Genomic DNA, 12,922 nt, shown 5'->3' with positions numbered 1-12,922 from the left:
ATAATCATTCTGCCAACGGCCTCGTCAGAGAAGACTGAGGAGCAGACAGAGATTCATTATGGATTGAACATTGGGGGAGAAACACTAGACCCCTGTCTTAGACCCTTTTAAATCCAAGTACTTCGTTCTTGATCTTTGTGGAGAAAACAGTTCCTGGAGATTTACTATGACCGTGAATTTGTTATCATAAAATGTTTAAAGAAAAACTGCATGAAGTAAATTAATGTTGTACAAACCCCAAGAACCTCTTTTACTTCCGGAAACTTCAAAAGCAAACTTCTATATGAGAAGTTTCCCAATCCTGATAAAATTCTAATAATAAAATCCTTTGAATGTGAAAACAGTAAAACACCCTGAAGTTAATTTGATAAATAAGGACACAGTATACTGTAATTTTGCTTACCAGTAACAGTTAAACTCAGACAAACTTGCGTATAAATATGAATGAATGGAAATATGACTTTAAGTGGGATGTAAACAAAGATCGCGTAGTTTGACAGCTGTTAGATTTCAAAGTTCTCTCTAATACGCTAACTTGAACCAACGGCGAATAAGCTACTTCTTTGTAATTGGTCGTTGTAAATGACGTCAATGGCGGATGCCTCAACTTGCGCGTCTGGCCACATTTCACAGTACAACACATAAATTCTACTGCCTAAACTACTGTGTATACACATCGAAGCACACCCCTCCAAAAGATACATACAAAGCGTGCAACGACTAGTACAAATACGCTTAACAGCAAAAACAAGTAAATGATGGCAACAACTACTGTTAGTGGTGGGATCAACAATCAGTGAAGGCGAACAGTCTTTACAATACACTACTTTTATTTACGGGGAGAACATTAAGAGATAGTCTATTGTAAAGCAAAAATAAATTAAATTGTTTACAATTGTTTGCTCGTCGAAGAGAGGAATGGTTTTGAGTCTTATTTGTTCTGGGTCGGCGTGATGTGGCGACGGCGGTAAAAGCACTATGAAGTTGATGATGAAATTCTGTAAGTTCATCCAGTCGTGTTCCTGGCATTAATATATCCTCTTTTCCTTACATCCTGTTTCGGCTGGCGGTGGTATTAAGTTGCATAGCATCCATTTGTCGTAGACCGGAAAAAGTACCTGTTTATGCACCACTTCAAGGTCGTATTAGTCCAACTACTACTTTTTACACATGATACTTTGGCACAGTCCGTACATCGTGTTTAAATTAACATTCCATTTGCTATAATTTGCCAACTGCGAAGCTAGACAGTCCAGTTAACATTCATGGTTCACGATAACACTGTTCCCGCGAAAACAGTCACACGTAGCAACACAGTTCACAGTTACCACATTGGCGGTTAGTGTTTTAGCATACGTCTTATAGCGTAGTCAAGAAAATGAGCAATATTAAATTCATAGTTTATGTAATGCATCTCAATTCTAAACCGACGACAATAGTGTCTGTTCACGAGTGCATTGTCACTGCCACAAGCATCGTTCTGCAAAAACCAACAGCGTTCGCGTAGTACAACGTCCGTTTAGAATGTGCATCATGAAGTCAAATTTCAAACCATGTCTAGCACACGAAAGTCCGGTATTAATATCGCATTAAACGCATACCATTACTACACACAATACTTGCTTTCGTACCGCCATGCTCATGCGCCACACTGTTCGACTCGACAACTGTCGATACCTTTCTCGCTCCACAATTCTAACAATACTTCAGTCTATTGCTTTCCGTTTCACACAATACCTTTAACAAAACTATTTGAAAGATAATTAGAAAAAATCTAAGTCTTTACATAAGGAGCTCGTATAGAAAACAGCAAAGTAAACATAGTCACACTTCATGTTCTACTCCATACAATCAAATGCTATTTGAAAGATCATAAGAAAAAATCTAAATCTTTACATAAGGAGCTCATATAGAAAACAGCAAAGTAACTGTAGTCACACTTCATGTCCTACTCTATACAACCAAATGAAAAATATTTTACGTCATCAGAAATATATCTATAAAGTACAAGGTAGTAAAAGAAAGGGGAAAAAATATATCTCGTTGTTAATCATGTCATCACATCCTCCACCTCTTATTATTCCCTCTTGGTATTTGTACATGTATATTACCCATGTCTCCCTATAGCTTACCCCTATTCTCCTCAGTATTTCGAACATCTTGCATCATTTTACATTGTCGAACGCTTTTTCCAAGTTGATAAATCTATGGAAGTGTCTTGATTTTTCTTTAGTCCTGCTTGGATTATCAACTGCAAACTCAGGACTGCCTCTCTGGTGTCTTCACCTTTTATAAAGCCAAATTGATCGTCGTCTAACAGAACCTCAATTTTCTTTTCTATCCTTCTGTGTATTATTCTTGCCAGAAACTTGGATACAAAAGCTGTCGAGCTGATTGTGCGATAATTCTCCGAGTTACCGGCTCTTGCAGTCTTGAGAATCGTGTGGTTGATGGTATATCACTACTCTCATACTTCTACACTCCAATTTGAAAAATCGTTTTGTTGCCACTTCCCGCAACGATTTTAGAAATTACATTGGAATGTTATCTCTCCCTTCTGCGCCGCGCGGGGTAGGCGCCTTGTCACGATCCGTGCGGCTCCCCCCGTCGGAGGTTCGAGTCCTGCCTCGGGCATGGGTGTGTGTGTTGTCCATAGTATAAGTCAGTTTAGGTTACATTGAGTAGTGTGTAGGCTTAGGGACCGATGACCTCAGCAGTTTGGTCCCATGAGACCTTATCACAAATTAATTAATTATCCCTTCTGCCTTTTCGATCTTAATTCTTCCAAAACTCTTTTCAATTCTAATTCTAATACTGGATCCCTTATCTCCTTTATATCGATACCTGTTTTTTATTCTGTCACGTCAACGGACTCCCCCTCATAGAGGCCCTCAATTTACTCTTTCCATCTATCCACTCTATCCTCTGTATGACAGTGGAATTCCCATTGCACTCCTAATGTCGCCATCCTTGCTTTTAATTTCAGCCGGCCGGAGTGGCCGAGCTGTTCTAGGCGCTTCAGTCTGGAACCGCGCGACCGCTACGGTCGCAAGTTCGAATCCTGCCTCGGGCATGGATGTGTGTGATATCCTTAGGTTAGTTAAGTTTAAGTTCTAGGCGACTGATGACCTCAGCTGTTAAGTCCGATAGTGCTCACAGCCATTTTTTTAAATTTCACCGAAGGTTACTATGACTTTCTATATACCTTCCAACAATCATTTCCTTCTCCATGTCTTCACATTTTTCAAGTAGCCATTTAGCCTTAGCTTCCCTGCTCTTCCTGTTTATTTCGTTCCTATGTGACTTTTGCTTCTGTATCCCTGAATTTCCCCGAACATTTTTGTACTTCCTTTTTCCATCGATCAGCTAAAGTATTTTTTATGTTATCGATGGTTTCTTCTATCTTACCTTCTTTGTAGCTACGTATTTCTTTCTAATTTCTGTGACTGCCCTTTTTAGAGGTGGCCAGTCTTCTTCAACTGAACTGCCTACTAAACTATTCCTTACCGAATTATCTATAGCCTCGGAGAACTTCAAGCATATCTTTTAATTCCCTTAGTACCTCCATATCCCACTGCTTTGCGCACTGATCCTTGTTGACTCGTCTCTTAAACTTCAGCTTACTCTTCATCAATACTAAATTTTGATCTGAGTCTATATCTGCTCCTTGGTATATGATTCCGGAATCTCTGTCTGATCATGTAACTGAATTCTTCCCGTACCTCTCAAATTTCCCCATGTATATCTCCTGTGCTTCTTGAGCAGATTATTCTCTATTACTAGCTGATATTTATTGCGGAATTCAATTACTCTTTCTCCTCTCTCATTCCTAGTACCAAGCCTATAGGCTCCCGTAAGCCTTTCTTCTACTTCCTCCCCTACAACCGCATTCCAGTCCCCCATGACTATTAGATTGTCAAATCCCTTATCCCTTTAATACTGAATTACCCGCTCAATATCGTCGTGTATTTTCCCTGTCTCCTCATCCTCAGTTTGCGACGCCTGCATGTATACGCGAACTATCGTTGTCGGTGTTGGTTTGCCGTCGATTCTGACGAGAACAGCCCTATCATTGAACTGATCATAGTAACTCACTCTCTGCCCTACGCTCCTGTTCATCACTAATCCTACTCCCATTATACCATTATCTGCTGCTGTTGAGATATTACCCCCAGTACTCATCTGGCCAGAAATCCTTGTCTACTTTCCATTTCACTTCACTGAACCCTGTATCTACATTGAGCCTTTGCATTTTTCTTTGTTGGTTTTCTAGCTCCCTTACCACATTCAAACTTCGACATTCCTAGCCTCGACTCGTAGGACGTTATACTTTAGTCGATTATTCAACCTTTATCCCACAGTGACCTCCCTCTTGGCAGGTCCCTCGCGAGTGGGGAACTAGTCTGAAATCTTTTGCTGATGGAGAGATGATCATGTCGCTTTTTCTATTATAGGGCACATAATTAAAAGCTTGTGTACATTATATGTTATTTTTACATGTAGGAGAAACTCACGTCTAGGTACGTCGAGAAAGTATGAAACGTAAGTTGGTGTGCCCAAAGGAAAAAAGGTTGTGATACACGGCTCTAGACTGCAGCCTAGGTAACCTGTACTTAAGGGCAGAAGGATTTTTTAATCAGTGTTTATGGTGGTTTGAAGTATACCTTATGCGAATATCAAAATATCTTGAACCAAATCCTTTTTTAAGGTGCTAAATAACAGTTTAAACAGCAGTTTGCAAAATGAGATACGGCAATTTGTTCCTCTGCGACTTCTCTTGTTTGAATTCGCAGGCCCAGGCATATTTTTCCCGTTGCTTTCAGCTTTCATCTATCGCCTAGATTTTTCATTGTCTTGTATTCAGTTGTTCCTATAGTAATAACGTGACACGTGTGTTCTTTATTTATGAGCAAATAAATGCCAAGATCGACGTCCAAAGTTTTCCAGAAAAGGTCTGGAGGATAAAATAGTGAATATAATGAAAACAATATTAGTTCTGTGTGTGGCATTGCGTGCTTCTGGAAAGGTTTTAACAGCAGGGAAAGCTTTATGTGCCATTAAAAATTTAGCAAGCCGTCCTACAAAATTTCAGAAATATAATTCTTTACGATATGCTGGTTGCAAATTTGTGGCAGAGGAGTCTATGACAGGTGCAGCAAAAGTAACTCTGAATTTAAAAGATGATTGCACAGCACGATTGTATTGAAGACACTGTCAGTGCAATAAAATTATAAACTCAGTTTCCCGTAACTTTTGTTTTTCCTAGCTTAATGTAGCTGTTCCCTCAAACCATTTATCGCTGAGCAATGGAATCTAACACTCAGTTGTCTTAGTCAGTTGTCTAACGCATGAAGTGAAATTTTCTTAGCTTCCTACCTGTATTACACACATCAAAAACAGTTTTGCATCACGCCGATTCCCAGAATTGCTGAAGATAGCCGTTGGCTGTGGATATTGTATCACAGACACAGTCCCTTTGACTGTTCAGAGATGTCACAAAACCCGCCCAAAGATGCAAACAACCATGCATGAGCAGCACTTATTAGACGGAGAGGTCCGACAGCCGATCAGTTCCAGTCATTCCACCAGGAAGGAGGTACATGGCTCGTATCGTCTGTAGTTCAACCATGTTTCGACGGTCATTACCGCGGCTCGATCGCGTCGGGCATTGCTACTTTTTGCCAGGAAGGGCTCTCAGCAAGGGAAGTGACCAGGCGTCTCGGAGTGAACCAAAGCGATGTTGTAGGGACATGGAGGAGATACAGAGAGACAGGGACAGTTGATGACATGCCTCGCTCAGGCCTTCCAAGGGCTACGAGTACTACTGCAGTGGATGACAGCTGCCTGCGGATTATGGGCCGAAGGAATCCTGACAGCAACGCCATCATGTCGAATAACCCTTTTCGTGCAGCCACAGGACGTCGTGTTACGACTCAAACTGTGTGCAATAGGCTGCATGATGCGCAACTTCACTCCCGACGCCCATGGCGAGGTCCAACTTTGCAACCACGACACCATACAGCGCGGTACAGATGGACCCAACAACATGCCGAATGGACCGCTCAGGATTGGCATCTTGTTCTCTTCACCGATGGGTGTCGCAGATGCCTTCAACCAGACAATCGCCAGAGACGTATTTGGAGGCAGGCCGGTCAGGCTGAACGCCTTAGACACACCGTCCAGCGAGTGCAGCAACGTGGAGGTTCCGTGCTGTTTTGGGGTGGCATTATAAGGGGCCGACATCTCGGCTGTACGATAAGTGAATTCCATCCTCCGACCGATAGTACAACCATATCGGCAGCATATTGGTGAGGCATTCGTCTTCATGGATGACAAATCGCGCCCCCATCCTGCACATTTTGTGAATGACTTCCTTCACGATAACGACATCGCTCAACTATAATGGACAGCATGTTCTTCAGACATGAACCCTATGGAACATGCCTGGGATAGATTGAGAAGGGCTGTTTATGGTCGACGTGAGCCACCAACCACTCAGAGGGATCTACGCCGAACCGCCGTTGAGGAGTGGGGCAATCTGTACCAATAGTGCCTTGATGAACTTGTGGATAGTATGCCATGACGAATACAAGTGTGCATCAATGCAGGAGTACGTGCTACTGGGTATGAGAGATACTGGTGTATACAGCAATCAGGACCACCATCTCTGAAGGTCTCGCTGTATGATTGTACAACATGCAATGTGTGGTTTTCATGAGCAATAGAAAGGTGGAAATGATGTTTATGTTGTCCTCTATTCCAATTTTCTGTACAGGTTCCGGAACTTTCGGAACCGAGGTGATGCAAAACTTCTTTTGATGTGTGTATAAAGGACCTTATGGCCTTGTCCATTTTAAAAATTTGTCCTAAATATTGGCTATCATTAAATCAATTTCAGTATTACAATTTTAATATATTACACATAAAAATGTCAGCTTATTAGTAAATAATGTAAATGTATGTGAAAAGAGTTTCAGTGTTCTAAATTTACAGTAAATACTTCCTGAGAAAAGGTACCTTGAAAAGGGTCAGTTTAATATGACAGTGATAGAAGGTAACGTCTCCCCTAAAGTACGGCTCTGCGTTCGAATAGAGGTGCAGGGTTTCAGCGCCTGAACTGTCACTTTCAAGGTAGTTACGTCTAACGCACAGAAGCAAGAAAATGACGATTCTGCAGGACGAAATTGTCGATGGCCACGTACAATGAACAGCGTACGACTTGGGTCGAACAGTCGGTGTAACTAACGCCATTTTTTTACCTACAAAATGTCGTTATTACTCAATGTGTGCGCACTGTATCAGTTAAATACTCATCCTATGTACGTGATAATGACCTATATACATGTTGAACATTTTTAAAATTTTGACGTTTGCTGAAACAGTTTTCACAGTACTATATTCATAATGGCCACACAGCCGAAATATCAGTACTGGGTTTTATAACAAACTGATTTTACAGTCAAAGGCGACCGTGATGTCTTGTAAGGAAATAAATACAATTTGCAATTCTGCGATGCCTCTCTGACTAGAAGAAACTCTGTTATTGAAGTGTAGTTCGAACTTATATACATTCCTGTCAGGTCTGATGATCTAGTGGTAAAGCGCCTGCTTGGAAACTGGCATACTGGTCGGAACATGGAAAATGTTCGTTTGTCCTTAATGTAGTCTTCATACTTCAACGATGTGAGGTTTCCAGAACCAAAACGTGGTTCGGATTCCAAGTTAAATTGTAGATCCGTCGTTGTAGATCCCTTTTGCCTGGTTGGATAACTGCAGTAGATAGCAACGCTGTGCCATCAGAGTTCCCTGAATACTTAGCAACCGTGACATGAAGTCGTATCCAATGGCTTCCCACACCGCGATGCCAGATGTAACACCACTGTGCCTGTAGAAAACATTGGAAGAATAGGATCTCTGCCCAGGTCGCTGCCATACTCGTGCCGTTTGTCATCCGGAGTAGAGCAGAATCCGACACGACGCACAGCCTAGTGCGGCGCCACCCATCACCTTCCCAGTCGAGGCGCTACCCAGATGCCGCCGTTTGTGTTGTGGCGTTAACGGCGACCTACGCATGGAATCTGGCGGCTAAAGGACTCTTTTAACGTTCTTTGGGAACATAACCAGCCAGTTTTAGTCTGTAGGACCGTTTTCAAATGTCTTCGACAGTAAAGGATTAGACGACGTAAGATTCAACACCATAAGCCTATAGGCTATCCTGAACTAGTGTCTAAGGTGATTAACGTCGCTTCCACAGATCTACGCGTCAGAAAATCGCTCACGAATTAACCAAGTGAAACGACATACCATAAAATGCACTAACCTACAGCACGTACAAACTAAAACGAGACTGTAAATCATTCATTCTCATGAAATTTAATAGTGCGTGGTTTATCATACATCGATGAAAAAATGTAAAAGAGCTCCCTGCAGTACGCAAATCATGAATCGTATTAATTGTTGCCTAAACCAAATGTAAAAGAGCTCCCTGCAGTAAGCAAATCATGAATCGTATTAACTGTTGCCTATACAGTTCACGTGAGGTCACATCACAGTCAAAGTCATCCAAGGCTAGAGACGTGTGACGGAGCATAAACTGGCATGTAAGTAACTGCAAATTGGATGACGCAATGGCCTGTGGAAGGTACCGTATACACACCATGAATCCCTTAATACTGAGGACCACCATTCCCTCTTCATGCCGAAAAGGTCCTAATGTTCATGAATTCATATCAAAAATGCCTCAAATGACAAGTGAAAAAGTGTAGCACCCAGAAGAGAAGCGGGAAATGAAATGTAGCTTTACGGTTTGAGAGGATATGTTATCTTACTTCGGCGAGTACGATCTCGAGTCAAATTTAGAATGAACTTGTCAGTAAGAGACCTTCTATCAGTACGACATTACAGCCCGTCCGGCCTGGATTCATCTACCGATTCGGTTGGGAATGCTGCCATAAGGCGAGGCAGCGTTATCAATACCTGGCCGAATTTGAAGTTTGTGTTATTTTGAGTTTGCATCTGAGCGGCTGGTCGAATCGTGCAGTACCAGATATGCGTAGCATTCGGATGTGACAGTGCTCCGAAGTTAGCCAGTTTGGGAACGAGGGGGTAGTCATACTCATCGTCAAGTTTCCGACTGACCACGTCTGAGCAACACAGCGTGGAGGGGGGGGGGGGGGGGTCGCGTTTTGTTGTCCAAGGATATCGAAATACGTTTAATTGGAATTGGAAATTCATGGTAAGGTCTTATGAAACCAAATTACTGAGGTCATCGGTCCCTAAGCTTACACACTACTTAATTTAACTTCAACTCACTTACCCTACGGACAACACACACACACCCATGCCCGAGGGAGGACTCGAACCTCTGACGGGGGGCCTTAGACCACGCGGCTACGCCGCGCGGCCCTTGTGACGAATTTACGAATCGTGCGAACGAAGAGAAAGAATGATGTATGAATTTCTTCCTCCCATCATCATACGTGATTCAGAATACGCATTTACCAGTTACATTAGGATTATTAGATAATTACGGGTGACAATTGTTGAACTATATGAAATAAAATCGTCATAACTTCTGAACGGTTTGCGTTAAGACGTTCAGACTGCACGGTTGGCCGCGGGGCATGACGGGAATTAGTATGCGATGTATGCTTTGGTTTAGCGACGAAGCCCACTTTCATGTGGATGGATTCGTCAGTAAGGAAAATTGGCGTATTTGGAGGACGGAGAATCCCATTGCGCGATCGAGATGTCTCTTCACCTTGCAAAGGTGACTGTATGGTGTGCAATGTCCAGACATGGAATAATCGTTGCGTTGGCACGGTGACTACCGAACGGTAAGTGAAGGTTTTGGAAGATGATTTCTTCCCCATTATCCAAAGTGACCCCGATTTCGACAAGATGTGGTTCATGCAAGACGGAGCTCGACCCCCTCGAAGCAGGAAAGTGTTCGCGTCCTGGAGGAGCACTTTAGCGACCGCATTCTGGTTCTGGGGTAGATAGAGGCCACTGGAATGGACCTCGATTGGCCGCCATATTCTCCGGATCGGAACACATGTAACACCTTTTTGTGGGGTATGGTAAGGAAAAGGTTTACAGCAATAACCACAAAACCATTGCTGAACTGAAAACAGCCATTCAGGAGGTCATCGACAGCATCTGTGTTCCGACGCTTCAGCGGGTCAGGCAGAATTTCGCTATTCGTCTGCGCCACATCATCGCCAATGATAGCGGGCATATCGAACATGTCATAACCTAAATCCGAATATCTGTAGTGACCTTTACATGTTGAAAAAGAATGTGCACGCCGTAGTTTGTAACCAATTTACTTTTTTTCATATAGTTCAATAATTGTCCCCTTGTAAGATGCCTTCGCATTTCATATCCAGTTTGGGCATTTCAGAATTAGAAATGGTAGGCGTTCGGAAAAGAGGTATCGCCTTGCTCTAGTGATGAAGACAGTTCTTCAAGTTCGTCTTTTCCGTAGAGGAAAAGACATAAGGCTTTCACAAAGACTGCTTAGAAAGCAAAGATTTTCGCATACATTGATCAAAGAAAACGACTTCGCAGCAAAGGGTGTGATTTGCCCCGCCACATTTTTGATAAAATTTGAGGGAAGAAAAGCTGTAGTGGATGATGAAAAGACATAAAAACTCATTCTGGTTCGAGAGCAATGTCGTAAAAATAAAACAGTAACAACTTTCTGTGTGAGGAAACATACGTCCGCTGTGATGCATGATGAAATTACATGTTTATCATAGTATAAAACATGGCCTTAGCTACAAGTCATTGGATGACATTCCATCATTCCTTGTTTTCAGCGCATTCGGGAGGACGACGGTTCAATCCCGCGTCCGACTATCCTGATTTAGGTTTTCCGTGATTTCCCTAAATCGCTCCAGGCAAATGCCGGGATGGTTCCTTTGAAAGGGCACGGCCAACTTCCTTCCCCGTCCTTACCTAATCCTATGAGACCGATGACCTCGCTGTCTGGTCTCCTTCCCCAAACAACCCAACCTTGTTTTCAGACAGTAATATTGCTTAAAAATACAGTTAAAATGTGGTAATAGTCGAGCTACATAAAACCTTTTATTTTTTGTGTTTTCAGATGCTTGAAACCAAGGGAATATAAAAACTTTTCCTTATGCAGTTCAGTACTTTGATATTAACTACGGGAAAAGTCAGAGATTGCAAGGTTTTTATGAAGACTCTAACTGAAGTGACAGAAATATTTTCCATGCAATAAAGAACATTACAGAATCTGATGGCTTTCATCTGAATCGAGTAAGTGAATACAGTGCTGGCAGTACTCCAGCGAACTATGGCAAAAATAATTCGGTTTTTGTCTTACTGAAAAACGAAACTCCATCCATTTTGAGAACTAACTGCCACTGCCAAGTCATTCATAATTCTGAAAACATAGTCTTAAAATATTTCGCTATTATGTAGGAGCATTAGTTCTCGAAATCTGTAGTGCATTTGGCTCCTCCGCATCAGATGTTCTATCACTGAGAGAATTTTCAGTTTGTGGAGATAGAACTAAACTAAACTCCGCCCGAACAGGCCGTGAAGGTCCAACAGTACCTAGCGGCCGCCGTGTCATCCTCAAGCCACAGGCGTCACTGGATGCGGAGATGGAGGGGCATGTAGTCAGCACACCGCTCTCCCAGCCGTTTTGTCAGTTTACGAGACCTTGTGGAGATAGAGTTTAAGGAAGTAGTACAACACATATGTGCAAGATGGCTCTCGCTACTTCCTGCGATTGACAAAACTGTATAGTTCTGGCCGGCCATCAAGTCATATTTTGTTTCAGAGGCCGAGGAAGATTGTTCGAGACTGATTTGGCAGTTTGTGATATGAAATGCCGAGCCTGATGCTGAAGAAACTAAACATTCACTTCCTGAATGCCATTTACGAGTTCTGCAGCATATTTTGTCGCTCTTTAATACGGTTAGAAAAGCGTGAAACAACTCAGTTACATCTGTTGAGTTGGATAGAATAATAAGGGACCTCAACAGTAAGCTAGAGAGCAGGAAGAAAGATAAATACTTAGGAAAGAAAGTTTTGAAATCTTTCTTGTCGCAAAAAAGACTTTCCTGAGAACAAGGTGTTCAATCTGCTCACAAGTTTTTCACTTAAAGAACAAGAAGTTTTTCATCTGCAATGGTATGTTCCAAATGTTACCAGAAAATTGAATCTCAACATAGATGAAGATCAGTTATACAATGTATTATGCGATTTCTAGGATGCATTCGCTGAACGTGATAAAAATAAAGCAGAAGACCAGATTGGGGCAACTGACATCTACCACACCCAGCTGCTTAAGCTCATACCAAACATATTTTCAGCTCCTACCAGTAACACATTTGCTGAGAGAATCTTCAGTCTCATGCGATTGAAGAAAAGCGCAGGTGACTTCTATGTATAAGAAGGGCAAAAGAACGGAGCTGCAAAATTACAGAGCAATATCCCTAACAACGGTTTGCTGCAGAATCGTTCAATATATTCTCAGTTCGAATTTAATAAATTTTCTTGAGTTCGAGAAAATTATGACGACGAATCAGCATGGTTTCAGAAAGCATAGCTCGTGCGAAACTCAGCTTCCCCTTTTCTCACATGATGTATTGCGAACTATGGACGAGGGGCAACAAGCAGATTCCATATTTCTAGATTTCTGGAAAGTGTTTGGCACGGTGCCCCATTGCAGGCTGTTAAAAAAGATACAAGCATATGGAATAGCTTCAAAGATATGCGAAGGGTCGAAAACTTCTTACGTTATAGAACCCTGTATGTTGTCCCCGACGGCTAGTGTTCATCAGAGACAAGTGTATCGTCAGGAGTAGCCCAGGGAAGCGCGATAGGACCACTATTGTTCTATGCACACGTAAATGATTCGTCGGACAGGGTGGGCAGTAATCTGCGT

The sequence above is a fragment of the Schistocerca cancellata genome, chromosome 3 (genome assembly GCF_023864275.1).
Source record: "Schistocerca cancellata isolate TAMUIC-IGC-003103 chromosome 3, iqSchCanc2.1, whole genome shotgun sequence".
In the NCBI taxonomy this organism is placed as follows: Eukaryota; Metazoa; Arthropoda; class Insecta; order Orthoptera; family Acrididae; genus Schistocerca; species Schistocerca cancellata.
The sequence above is the reverse complement of the archived record's forward strand: the minus strand, read 5'-3'. Positions refer to the sequence as shown.